Here is a 14762-nt window from a genome sequence, read left to right on the forward strand (position 1 = left end):
TTAATTCAGGCGTCGACTTTCCAGTTAACCAAGTCTCACACGGACATCGTGTTGGCTTTTCTGAGATCTCACGGGTGGAAGGTGAACATAAAAAAAAGTTCTCTTTTCCCTCTCACAAGAGTTTCCTTCCTAGAGACTCTGACAGATTCGGTAGAAATGAAAATATTTCTGACGAGGTCAGAAAATCAAAACTCTTAACTACTTGCCGAGCTCTTCATTCCATTCCTCGGCCTTCAGTGGCTCCGTGTATGGAGGTAATCCGGACTCATGGTAGCGGCAATGGACATAGTTCCTTTTGCCCGCCTACACCTCAGACCACTGCAACTGTGCATGCTCAAACAGTGGAATGGGGATTATGCAGATTTATCTCAGCAAGTACATCTGGATCCGGAGACCAGAGATTCTCTTCTCTGGTGGTTGCCTCAGGAACACCTGGCTCAGGGAATGTGTTTCCGCAGGCCAGAGTGGATCATTGTAATGATAGATGCCAGCCTGCTAGGCTGGGGTGCAGTCTGGAACTCCCTGAAAGCACAGGGCTTATGGTCTCGGGAGTAAACTCTCCTCCCGATAAACATTCTAGAACTGAGAGCGATATTCAATGCACTTCAGGCATGGCCTCAGCTAGCTGCGGCCAAATTCATCAGATTTCATTCGGACAAAATCACGACTGTAGCTTACATCAATCACCAAGGAGGATCACGGAGTCCTCTAGCGATGATGGAAGTAACCAAAATAATCCGATGGGCGGAGACTCACTCTTGCCATCTTTCAGCAGTCCATATCCCAGGGGTAGAGAACTGGGAGGCGGATTTCCTAAGTCGTCAGACTTTTCATACGGGGGGGGGGGTGGGAGCTCCATCCGGAAGTATTTGCCCAGCTGACTCAGCTATGGGGCACACCAGAATTGGATCTGATGGCGTCCCGTCAGAACACCAAGATTCCTTGTTACGGGTCCAGGTCCCAGGATCCTCAGGCGGTACTGATAGATGCTCTAGCCGTGCCTTGGTCCTTCAATCTGGCCTATGTATTTCCACCGTTTCCTCTCCTCCCACGTCTGGTTGCCAGAATCAAGCAGGAGAGAGCTTCGATGATTCTGATAGCACCTGTGTGGCCACGCAGGACTTGGTATGCAGACCTAGTGGACATGTCATCTGTCCACCGTGGACTCTGCCAATGAGGCAGGACCTTCTAATCCAAGGTCCATTCAAGCATCCAAATCTAATTTCTCTGCGTCTGACTGCTTGGAGATTGAACGCCTGATTTTATCAAAGCGTGGGTTTTCTGAGTCGGTCATTGATACCCTGATTCAAGCTAGAAAGCCTGTCACCAGGAAAATCTATCATAAGATTTGGCGCAAATATCTTTATTGGTGTGAATCCAAGGGTTACTCATGGAGTAAGATTAGGATTCCTAGAATATTGTCTTTTCTCCAAGAAGGATTGGAGAAGGGATTATCAGCTAGCTCCTTAAAAGGACAGATTTCTGCTTTGTCTATTCTTTTACACAAGCGTCTGGCAGATGTCCCAGACGTTCAAGCGTTTAGTCAGAATCAAGCCTGTATTCAAACCTGTTGCTCAGCCATGGAGCCTAAACTAAAAGTTCTTAAAGTTCTTCAAGGGGTTCCGTTTGAACCTATGCATTCCATAGATATTAAGCTTCTATCTTGGAAAGTTCTGTTTTTAGTAGCTATCTCTTTGGCTCGAAGAGTTTCTGAGTTATCTGCTTTACAGTGTGACTCACCTTATCTTGTTTTCCATGCAGATAAGGTGTTGTTTCTAATAGGAATATCAATCAGGAAATTGTTGTTCCTTCGCTGTGTCCTAATCCTTCTTCAAAGAAGGAACGTCTGTTGCACAATCTTGATGTGGTTCGTGCTTTAAAGTTCTACTTACAAGCAACCAAAGATTTCCGTCAAACATCTTCATTGTTTGTTGTTTATTCTGGTAAGAGGAGAGGCCAAAAGACTACGGCTACCTCTCTTTCTTTTTGACTGAAAAGCATCATCCGTTTGGCTTATGAGACTGCTGGCCAGCAGCCTCCTGAAAGGATTAATGCTCATTCTACTAGAGCAGTGGCTTTCACATGGGCTTTTAAAAATGAGGCTTCTGTTGAACAGATTTGTAATGCGGCGACTTGGTCTTCGCTTCATACTTTTTCCAAATTTTACAAATTCGATACTTTTGCTTCTTCAGAGGCTATTTTTTAGGAGAAAGGTTCTACAAGCAGTGGTGCCTTCCATTTAAGGTACCTGTCTTGTCCCTCCCTTCATCCATGTCCTAAAGCTTTGGTATTGGTATCCCACAAGTATGGATGAATCCGTGGACTCGATACATCTTGCAAGAGAAAACAGAATTTATGCTTACCTGATAAATTTCTTTCTCTTGTGATGTATCGAGTCCACGGCCCGCCCTGTCTGTTTAAGACAGGTAGTATATTTTTATTTAAAAAACTTCAGTCACCTCTGCACCCTATAGTTTCTCCTATTTCTTCCTAGCCTTCGGTAGAATGACTGGGGGGGTGGAGCTAAGGGAGGAGCTATATAGACAGCTCTGCTGTTGGTGCTCTCTTTGCCAATTCCTGTTTGGAAGGAGAATATCCCACAAGTATGGATGAATCCGTGGACTCGATACATCGCAAGAGAAATTTATCAGGTAAGCATAAATTCTGTTTTCTCTACAAGACATTGCTTCCTAGGTATCCCTTGCAGTATCTAAGGCCTTGTCCGCTTTCCCATTTCTGATCAAGTTCTGGCTATCCAGAGTGTCCCTTCCCATAAGCCTGAGGAAGAAGACATGTCGGTAGCATCTGATGGGAAAGTCTCAGACAGTGTAAATCCTTCTTCTGATGCTGAAGTGGTATACTTAATATTTAAGCTAGAACTCCTTCGGTTATTACTTAAGGAGGTTTTGGCTACTTTGGATGACTCCGAAACAACTATCGTAGTCAATCCTAAAAAGTCTAGTAAATTGAACAAATACTTTGATGTTCCCTCCGCGGTGGAGGTTTTTCCGTTTCCTGACAGTGCTGCAGAGATTATTGCTCGAGAATGGGAAAGACCTGGTATTCCCTTTTCTCCATCTCCTATTTGTAAGAAGATGTTTCCTATAGCGGATTCTATTAAGGAGTAGCTAATGGCTATTCCTTACAAGGGTAAGACTTCGTTTGGACCTGGTTTGGTGGAAATTATCTCAGATATTACTGAAGGGAAGGGTTCTTTTCTTTCTCAAGATAAAAAGGTTAAGCAGAAGGGACGTCAGAGTAATTTTCGTAACTTTAAAGGCAAGTTTTCCTCCCCTTCCTCCAAGCAAGATCAAGCCACGCCTTCCTGGAAGCCCAACTAGTCCTGGAATAAGGGGAAGCAATCTTGGCCCAGTCTTGACGTTTCAGCTTGTGTGTCTTGTTCAGTGGTGGTCGTCTTTCAGCCTTTCTTACCTTGGCCATGTCTCTGAGTATTGCACACCTTGTGCTTTTGGGCACTCCAGTGATGTTGCAGCTCTGAAATATGGCCAAACTGGTGGCAAGTGGCATCTTGGCAGCTGCACGCTTGACTTTTCTCAGTTCATGGGCAGTTATTTTGCGCCTTGGTTTTTCCACACGCTTCTTGCGACCCTGTTGACTATTTTGAATGAAACGCTTGATTGTTCGATGATCACGCTTCAGAAGCTTTGCAATTTTAAGAGTGCTGCATCCCTCTGCAAGATATCTCACTATTTTTTACTTTTCTGAGCCTGTCAAGTCCTTTTGACCTATTTTGCCAAAGGAAAGGAAGTTGCCTAATAATTATGCACACCTGATATAGGGTGTTGATGTCATTAGACCACACCCCTTCTCATTACAGAGATGCACATCACCTAATATGCTTAATTGGTAGTAGGCTTTCGAGCCTATACAGCTTGGAGTAAGACAACATGCATAAAGAGGATGATGTGGTCAAAAGACTCATTTGCCTAATAATTCTGCACTCCCTGTATAAAACATGAGGGCTCTTAACACCACAGTGCTGCAGCTTCCGTATGCATAGAAAGCACATCTCCTACAGCGCGATAGACCATATTCTTACCTTCCCATACCGAACGTCTGAATATTACCTTTTTAAAGATTTCATAGTGGTATACTTGAATACACATATCTATACTAAAACGCTACTTATCCTTTCCATTAAGCAGCTTAACTTACTCCCTATTTATAGTTGATATTTCTCTTCTTTATATACCACAGTTATTTAATATATGGTGCTCAACTGTTTAGGTTGCTATGTTTATATTACTGAATGAGTACCTGATTAGGGCATTGACATCTTTCTCTTGTAAGGTGTATCCAGTCCACGGGTTCATCCATTACTTGTGGGAAATTCTCCTTCACAACAGGAAGTTGCAAAGAGGACACCCACAGCAGAGCTGTCTATATAGCTCCTCCCCTAACCCCCACCTCCAGTCATTCTCTTTGCAACTCTCGACAAGATAGGAAGTATAGAGATATGTGGTGTCTTAGTGTAGTTTTACCTTCAATCAAGAGTTTGTTATTTTTAAACGGTACCGGCGTTGTACTGTTTACTCCCAGGCAGAAATTAGAAGAATTCTGCCCGGAGGATGATGATCTTAGCGGTTTGTAACTAAGGTCCATTGCTGTTCTCACACATAACTGAAGAGTATGGGAAAGCTTCAGTTGGGTGAACGGTCTGCAGATTACCTGCTTTGAGGTATGTTCAGTATATTTATTTCTAGAGAGATGATAAGTTCTAGAAAATGCTGACAGAGCCTTTTATATTTGAGGTAAGCTAGATGCAGTGATTTTGCAACGACTGAGATCATGCTTACTAAACAGGCTACAAAAGGAGAAAAGAGAAGAAAAAAAAAGGGGGGGGAGGAAAGGGAAGATACTTAGTGGCATGTTAGACCAGGTCTGTAGCTTATCTTGTAAGTCTGCTATACATTTGGGGAAATTTAATTCGTACTATAACCCAGGGTCATTACTTAAAGTTATACCCAAATACTGTAGTGGCGTAGTTTCATACAAAGGGTGGATTACTTCCTTACTTGGTTTGTATATCCATAGTAGTTCCTATTTTTCGTTATTAGTCCTATAACCAGAGAAGGAACCAAAGAGCCTAAATATGTGCAAAACCTGTGGTATAGATTGTGATGTATTACTTAAAAATAATAGAAGATCGTCCGCAAAAAGAGAGAGTACTATTTCTTGACTGCCTAGTCTAACCCCCTTCAGTTCCTGTCTCAAATAGATTGCCAGCGGCTCTAAAGAAAGGTTAAATAACAATGGGGATAGCGGGCAACCCTGCCGCGTCCCTCTTCCCAGAGGGAATCTATCCGATTTATCTCCATTTACTATATTTGCTGACATTGGGCTTTTATATAGCATCCGTATAAACTGATAGAAATAACCTGTCATCCCAAATCCTTCCAGAGAGCTAAAAAGGTGATCCCATCCAATCGAGTCGAATGCCTTTTCGGCATTGACCGTAAGAATTGCGAGGTCAGGTTTGGAATGCGATTTTTTAAATATTTTATTTGCGAAGAAATCCAACACAAGTTGGACTTTACGTATGTTTTTAACTGGGTTACGTCCTATCATGAATACTGATTGGTCTGGGTGTATAATATAGTCCAGACATCTTTTAAGTCTATTTGAAATAATAGCAGTCATCAATTTGTTGTCCTGATTTAGGAGGGAAATAGGTCTATATGTTGGCGATTCAGAATCTTTTCCCTTCTTCAAAATCAGGACCACATTTGAAGCTGAAAACATAGAAGACTGTATTTTGTTGCCGATAAAGTAATCATTGAATAAGGCCTGGAGTAGAGGGAGGATTTGTTCACGTAAAAGTTTATAAAATTCAGCAAGGAGGGCATCAGGGCCTGGTGATTTACCTGACTTAAGATTAGTTATCGCATCCGATATCTCTTTTATTGAAATCGGTTCATTGAGCATTTGTAGGTCTTGTCTTGAAATCTGTGGTAGTTTAATCTTTCGCCAGAACATATCTTTGTTATCATTGTCTATTGGGCACTTTTTGGAAATAATCTAGAAAAGCTTGTCTTATTTCTGAACTCTTAAAGGGACAGTAAAGTCAACAAAAAACTTTCCAATTTACTTTCATTACCAATTTTGCTTTGTTCTCTTGGTATTCTTAGTTGAAAGCTAAATCTAGGAGGTTCATGTGTTAATTTCTTAGACCTTGAAGACTGCCTCTAATCGGAAAGCATTTTGACAGTTTTTCACCACTAAAGGGTGTTAGTTCATGTGTTTCAAATAGATAACATTGAGCTCTGGCACATGAAGCTCCTAAGAGCAAGCACTGATTGGCTAAAAATGCATGTCTGTCAAAAGAACTGAAATAAGGGGGCAGTTTGCAAAGGCTTAGATACAAGGTAATCACAGAGGTAAAAAGTATATTATTATAACTGTGTTGGTTATGCAAAATTGGGGAATGGGTAATAAAGGGATTATCTACCTTTCTCTTGTAAGGTGTATCCAGTCCACGGATCATCCATTACTTGTGGGATATTCTCATTCCCAACAGGAATTTGCAAGAGGACACCCACAGCAGAGCTGTTATATAGCTCCTCCCCTAACTGCCATATCTAGTCATTCTCTTGCAACTCTCAACACGCATGGAGGTAGTAAGAGAGAGTGGTGAAAAATAGTTAGTTTATTTTCTTCAATCAAAAGTTTGTTATTTTTAAATGGTACCGGAGTTGTACTATTTTATCTCAGGCAGAAATAGAAGAAGAATCTACCTGAGTTTTCTATGATCTTAGCAGGTTGTAACTAAGATCCATTGCTGTTCTCACATATGTCTGAGGAGTGAGGTAACTTCAGCGGGAGAATGGCGTGCAGTTTATTCTGCTATGAGGTATGTGCAGTTACAATTTTTTCTAGAATTGGAAATGCTAGAAAATGCTGCTGATACCAGATTAATGTAAGTTAAGCCTGAATACAGTGATTTAATAATGACTGGTATCATGCTTACTCTCAGGGGTAATACCCTTATATAAATGCAATATAAAACGTTTGCTCGCATGTTTTATCGTTTTTATATATGCTTTGGTGATAAAACTTATTGGGGCCTAGTTTTTTCCACATGGCTGGCTTTATTTTTGCCTAGTAACAGTTTCCTGAGGCTTTCCACTGTTGTAGTATGAGTGGGAGGGGCCTATTTTAGCGGGTTTTTTGCGCAGTTAAAATTACAGACTGAGACATCCAGTTTTCCTCAGAAGTCCCCTGAATGCTACAGGACATATCAAAAGGGCCTAAAGTCGTTTATTGGGGAAGGTAGGGCCACAGCAGAGCTGTGGCAGTTGATTGTGACTATGTCGTTTTTTTTTATCCGTTTTTTGAACTAAGGGGTTAATCATCCATTTGCAAGTGGGTGCAATGCTCTGTTAGCTTATTATATACACTGTAAAAATTTAATTGATTTACTGCCTTTTTTCACTGTTTTTCAAATTTTGACAAAATTTGTTTCTCTTAAAGGCACAGTACCGTTTTTTATATTTGCTTGTTAACTTGATTTAAAGTGTTTTCCAAGCTTGCTAGTCTCATTGCTAGTCTGTATAAACATGTCTGACATAGAGGAAACTCCTTGTTCATTATGTTTAAAAGCCATGGTGGAACCCCCTCTTAGAATGTGTACCGAATGTACTGATTTCACTTTAAACAATAAAGATCATATTCTGTCTTTAAAAAATTTATCACCAGAGGAATCTGACGAGGGGGAAGTTATGCCGACTAACTCTCCTAACGTGTTAGATCCTTTGACTCACGCTCAAGGGACTCACGCTCAAATGGCGCCAAGTACATCTAGGCGCCCATAGCGATTACTTTACAAGACATGGCGGCAGTCATGGATAATACACTGTCAGCGGTATTAGCCAGACTACCTGAATTTAGAGGTAAGCGAGATAGCTCTGGGGTTAGACGAAATGCAGAGCATACTGACGCTTTAAGAACCATCTCTGATACTGCCTTACAATATGCAGAAGCTGAGGAAGGAGAGCTTGAGTCTGTGGGTGATATTTCTGACTCAGGAAAGATTCCTGATTCTGATATTTCTACATTTAAATTTAAGCTTGAACTCCTCCGCGTATTGCTCAGGGAGGTTTTAGCTGCTCTGAATGACACTGACACAATTGCAGTGCCAGAGAAATTGTGTAGAATGGATAAATACTTTGCAGTGCCGGTGTGTACTAATGTTTTTCCAATACCTAAAAGGTTTACAGAAATTTTTACTAAGGAATGGGATAGGCCAGGTGTGCCGTTCTCTCCACCTCCTATTTTTAGAAAAATGTTTCCTATAGACGCCACCACACGGGACTTATGGCAGACAGTCCCTAAGGTGGAGGGAGCAGTTTCTACTCTAGCAAAGCGTACTACTATCCCTGTCGAGGACAGTTGTGCTTTTTCAGATCCAATGGATAAAAAATGAGAAGGTTACCTTAAGAAAATGTTTATTCAACAAGGTTTTATCCTACAGCCCCTTGCATGCATTGCTCCTGTCACTGCTGCTGCGGCATTCTGGTTTGAGTCTCTGGAAGAGGCTTTACAGGTAGCAACTCCATTGGATGACATACTTGGCAAACTTAGAGCACTTCAGCTAGGCAATTCTTTTGTTTCTGATGCCATTGTTCATTTGACTAAACTAACGGCTAAACATTCTGATTTTGCTATACAGGCGCGTAGGGCGCTATGGCTTAAATCATGGTCAGCTGACGTGACTTCAAAATCTAAGCTGCTTAACATTCCCTTCAAGGGGCAGACCCTATTCGGGCCTGGTTTGAAGGAGATTATTGCTGATATCACTGGAGGAAAAGGTCATGCCCTTCCTCAGGACAGGTCCAAATCAAGGGCCAAACAGTCTATTTTTCGTGCCTTACGAAACTTCAAAGCAAGTGCGGCATCAACTTCCTCTAATGCAAAACAAGAGGGAACTTTTGCTCAGTCCAAGACGGTCTGGAGGCCAAACCAGACCTGGAACAAAAGTAAGCAGGCCAAAAAGCCTGCTGCTGCCTCTAAGACAGCATGAAGGAACGGCCCCCTATCCGGTAACGGATCTAGTAGGGGGCAGACTCTCACTCTTCGCCCAGGCGTGGGCAAGAGATGTTCAGGATCCCTGGGCGTTGGAAATTATATCCCAGGGATATCTTCTGGACTTCAAAGCTTCCCCCCCCCAAAAGGGAGATTTCACCTTTCACAATTATCTGCAAATCAGATAAAGAGAGAGGCATTCTTACACTGTGTACGAGACCTCCTAGTTATGGGAGTGATCCATCCAGTTCCAAAGGAGGAACAGGGACAGGGTTTTTACTCAAATCTGTTTGTGGTTCCCAAAAAAGAGGGAACCTTCAGACCAATTTTGGATCTAAAGATCTTAAACAAATTCCTCAGAGTTCCATCATTCAAATTGGAAACTATTCGTACCATCCTACCTATGATCCAGGAGGGTCAATATATGACTACAGTGGATCTAAAGGATGCTTATCTTCACATTCCGATACACAAAGATCATCATAGGTTTCTCAGGTTTGCCTTTCTGGACAGGCATTACCAGTTTGTAGCTCTTCCCTTTGGATTAGCTACAGCCCCAAGAATCTTCACAAAGGTTCTAGGGTCGCTTCTGGCGGTCCTAAGGCCGCGGGGCATATCAGTGGCCCCTTATTTAGACGACATCCTGATACAGGCATCAAACTTCCAAATTGCCAAGTCTCATACGGACATAGTACTGGCATTTCTGAGGTCGCATGGGTGGAAAGTGAACGAGGAAAAGAGTTCTCTATCCCCACTCACAAGAGTTTCCTTCCTAGGGACTCTGATAGATTCTGTAGAAATGAAAATTTACCTGACGGAGTCCAGGTTATCAAAGCTTCTAAATTCCTGCCGTGTTCTTCATTCCATTCTGCACCCTTCGGTGGCTCAGCGCATGGAAGTAATCGGCTTAATGGTAGCGGCAATGGACATAGTGCCGTTTGCACGCTTACATCTCAGACCATTGCAACTATGCATGCTCAGTCAGTGGAACGGGGATTACACAGATTTGTCCCCTCTACTAAATCTGGATCAAGAGACCAGGGTTTCTCTTCTCTGGTGGCTATCTCGGGTCCATCTGTCCAAAGGTATGACCTTTCGCAGGCCATATTGGACAATTGTAACAACAGATGCCAACCTTCTAGGTTGTTGTGCAGTCTGGAACTCCCTGAAGGCTCAGGGATCGTGGACTCAGGAGGAGACACTCCTTCCAATAAATATTCTGGAACTGAGAGCGATATTCAATGCTCTTCAGGCTGGGCCTCAGTTAGCAACTCTGAGGTACATCAGATTTCAGTCGGACAACATCACGACTGTGGCTTACATCAACCATCAAGGGGGAACAAGAAGTTCCCTAGCGATGTTAGAAGTCTCAAAAATAATTCGCTGGGAAGAGATTCACTCTTGCCACCTATCAGCTATCCATATCCCAGGTGTAGAGAACTGGGAGTCGTCAGACTTTTCATCCGAGGGAGTGGGAACTCCATCCGGAGGTGTTTGTACAATTGATTCATCGTTGGGGCAAACCAGAACTGGATCTCATGGCGTCTCGACAGAACGCCAAGCTTCCTTGTTACGGATCCAGGTCCAGGGATCCCAAGGCGACGCTGATAGATGCTCTAGCAGCGCCCTGGTCTTTCAACCTGGCTTATGTGTTTCCACCGTTTCCTCTGCTGCCTCGACTGATTGCCAAGATCAAGCAGGAGAGAGCATCTGTGATTTTAATAGCGCCTGCGTTGCCATGCAGGACCTGGTATGCAGATCTAGTGGACATGTCATCCTTTCCACCATGGACTCTGCCTCTGAGACAGGACCTTCTACTTCAGGGTCCTTTCCACCATCCAAATCTAATTTCTCTGAGACTGACTGCATGGAGATTGAACGCTTGATTTTTTCAAAGCGTGGCTTCTCCGAGTCAGTCATTCATACCTTAATACAGGCACGAAAGCCTGTCACCAGGAAAATGTATCATAAGATATGGCGTAAATATCTTTATTGGTGTGAATCCAAGGGTTACTCATGGAGTAACTTCAGGATTCCCAGGATGTTATCCTTTCTCCAAGAAGGTTTGGAAAAAGGATTGTCAGCTAGTTCCTTAAAGGGACAGATTTCTACTCTGTCTATTCTTTTGCACAAGCGTCTGGCAGATGTTCCAGACGTTAAGGCTTTTTGTCAGGCTTTAGTTAGAATCAAGCCTGTGTTTAAACCTGTTGCTCCGCCATGTAGCTTAAATTTGGTTCTTAAGGTTCTTCAAGGAGTTCCATTTGAACCTCTTCATTCCATAGATATCAAACTTTTATCTTGGAAAGTTCTTTTTTTGGTAGCTATTTCTTCGGCTCGCAGAGTCTCCGAGTTATCTGCCTTACAATGTGATTCTCCTTATCTGATTTTCCATACGGATAAGGTAGTCCTGCGTACCAAACCTGGGTTTTTACCTAAGGTGGTATCTAAAAAGAATATCAATCAAGAGATTGTTGTTCCATCCTTGTGTCCTAATCGTTCTTCAAAGAAGAAACGTCTATTACATAATCTAGGCGTGGTTCGTGCTTTAAAGTTTTACTTACAAGCTACTAAAGATTTTCGACAAACATCTGCTTTGTTTGTTGTCTACTCTGGACAGAGGAGAGGTCAAAAGGCTTCGGCAACCTCTCTTTCTTTTTGGCTAAGAAGCATAATCCGCTTCCAGAAAGGATTACAGCTCATTCTACTAGAGCTGTGGCTTCCACTTGGGCCTTTAAAAATGAGGCTTCTGTTGAACAGATTTGCAAGGCAGCGACTTGGTCTTCGCTTCATACTTTTTCAAAATTCTACAAATTTGATACTTTTGCTTCTTCGGAGGCTATTTTTGGGAGAAAGGTTTTACAGGCAGTGGTACCTTCCGTTTAAGTACATGTCTTGTCCCTCCCTTCATCCGTGTACTTTAGCTTTGGTATTGGTATCCCACAAGTAATGGATGATCCGTGGACTGGATACACCTTACAAGAGAAAACACAATTTATGCTTACCTGATAAATTTATTTCTCTTGTGGTGTATCCAGTCCACGGCCCGCCCTGTCATTTTAAGGCAGGTAATTTTTTTCATTTAAACTACAGTCACCACTGCAACCTATGGTTTCTCCTTTCTCTGCGTGTTTTCGGTCGAATGACTGGATATGGCAGTTAGGGGAGGAGCTATATAACAGCTCTGCTGTGGGTGTCCTCTTGCAGCTTCCTGTTGGGAATGAGAATATCCCACAAGTAATGGATGATCCGTGGACTGGATACACCACAAGAGAAATAAATTTATCAGGTAAGCATAAATTGTGTTTTTTAAACAACAAAAAATCTGGTGTTTACTGTCCCTTTAAAGGGACAGTCTAGGCCAAAATAAACTTTCATGATTCAGATAGAGCATGTAATTTGAAACAATTTTCCAATTTACTTTTATCATCAATTTTGCTTTGTTCTCTTGGTATTCTTAGTTGAAAGCTTAACCTAGGAGGTTCATATGCTAATTTCTTAGACCTTGAAGCCCATCTCTTTCAGATTGCATTTTAACAGTTTTTCACCACTAGAGGGTGTTAGTTCACGTATTTCATATAGATAACACTGTGCTTGTGCACGAGAAGTTATCTGGGAGCAGGCACTGATTAACTAGACTGCAAGTCTGTCAAAAGAACTGAAAAAAGGGGCAGTTTGCAGAGGCTTAGATACAAGATAATCACAGAGGTTAAAAGTATATTATTATAACTGTGTTAGTTATGCAAAGCTGGGAAATGGGTAATAAAGGGATTATCTATCTTTCAAAACAATAAAAATTCTGGTGTAGACTGTCCCTTTAATGAGTCTTTTATCCTGATAATTAATAACTGAAATAAAGTTTTTCTGTTGTCTTATTTTCACAATCTTGGCTAATATTTTGGTCGAAATACCCCGACTTCCTGCAAAAAAAGCTCTTTGCTTCTGGTCTTCTAATGTCATCATTTGTTTAAAGAAAAGATCACGTTCCAGTCTTGATGGATTCTGAAAGTAACGTGTATAGGTATTTTTACGTGCATTGGCTAGCTGCTCCTCTCTCTGTTTCCTTATCGCTTATTCTTAACTAGATATGCTTATATTTCGCCTCTCAAGACCGCCTTCGCGGTTTCCCAGAGGATTTCAGGTTTATTCATATAATCTTTAAGTTCGAAAAACTCTCTCCATCTTCCTTGCAGCCATGAACTGAATTTGATATTATAAGTGAGATATTGCGGGAAGAAAAAACGTGAATTATTACTCTGAAAAGGAACTCTGTACTGTATTCCCAGTGAAATAATTGCATGATCAGATAGCTTAATTTCTTTAATATCTGTTTTAATATCTGACCTCATCAATTGATTAGAAATTAGGAAAAAAAACTATTCTAGAAAAGTATCTAAATGACTTCGATTCGCATGTGTATTCCCTATGGTCTGGGTGTTGTATTAGCCAAATGTCCTTAAGCGCCAACCTCTGGCAAAACGTGCAGAGTATCTTGGCTTCCCTGATCTTTTTATCCGTAGACTTACTGTTAAATCTATCTAGAATATGTGAAATGTCGTATTGTAGTCTCCAGATACTATTATATTTTTCCCCACAAATTTAAATAATTTCAGACTTAATATTTCCCAAAATTCTCTTTCTGTTTTGTTTGGACCGTAAAGATTGCAAAAAACATAATAGTTTATATTGATTTGGATTTCTAAAATTTGATACCTTCCTTCTGAATCGTTATCTAATGATAGTATCTGGTAATCTAACTGTTTATTAAGAAGTATAGCCAAACCTCTTTTCCTTTGACTAAAGGATGTGTACAAAACCTCCCCCACCCACTTAGTTTGGAGTTTTACAGCTTCTATCGGGGGGAGATGGGTCTCTTGGATAAAGGCTATATCTGGTTTATAGGACCCGAGATGTTTTGTCATTAATTTACATTTAATTGGTGAAGAAATCCCCCCTATATTCCATGATAGGAGGTTCCAATTGTTAAACAGTAGTGAGGGGGAGAGAAAGGGAGCGGGGGGGGGGGGAAATGGGGGGTGAAAGAGGGGGAAGGGAGGGAAAGTACGAAAGTCGAAAAGACACATTTCAAGCAAATTAACAGAGGCAGAGCTAAAGTTCCTCCAATAGCTAGACATAACATCATAAACTGTGTTACATAATTACTGTACCCCATTATTTTGGCAGAAAACCTGTACTACTTCTACTTTGGTAAACGTGAGCATGGCACCATCTTTCTCCAGCACAATTTTAGCCCGGGTAGAGTAATCTAGCCTTCAAATTAGCTTTAATGAGTCTGGAGCAGTATGGTGCTATTTCTCTCCGTTTGGCTTGTGTTTCTGCTGAAAAATCTTGGAATAATAAAAGCCTCATCTGGCCTATCATGATTCCATTGTTCTTGCGATAAAGCCTTAGTATATGAAACTTATCTTGGAAATTTAGAAATTTTATTATTATAGGTCTAGGTTTAAGTGTCCCGTCAAATTTATTACATACCGGACCTAATCTATGGGCCCTTTCTACCAGAATTACCAAATTTTCTATACAACTATCCAGCAATTATGGGAGTGTAGTAGAAGCAAATTTTAAGAGATCCAAGTATTCTCCACTTTCAGGGAGCCCAATAACCCTGAGGTTATTGCGGTGAGATCTATCCTCCAAATCCTCTAATCTGGCTTGTAGTGTGTGTAACATTTTCTCTTGTACAGTGTTTGTCTGTTTACAGT

This window comes from Bombina bombina, chromosome 6, assembly GCF_027579735.1.
Source record: "Bombina bombina isolate aBomBom1 chromosome 6, aBomBom1.pri, whole genome shotgun sequence".
Lineage (NCBI taxonomy): Eukaryota > Metazoa > Chordata > Amphibia > Anura > Bombinatoridae > Bombina > Bombina bombina.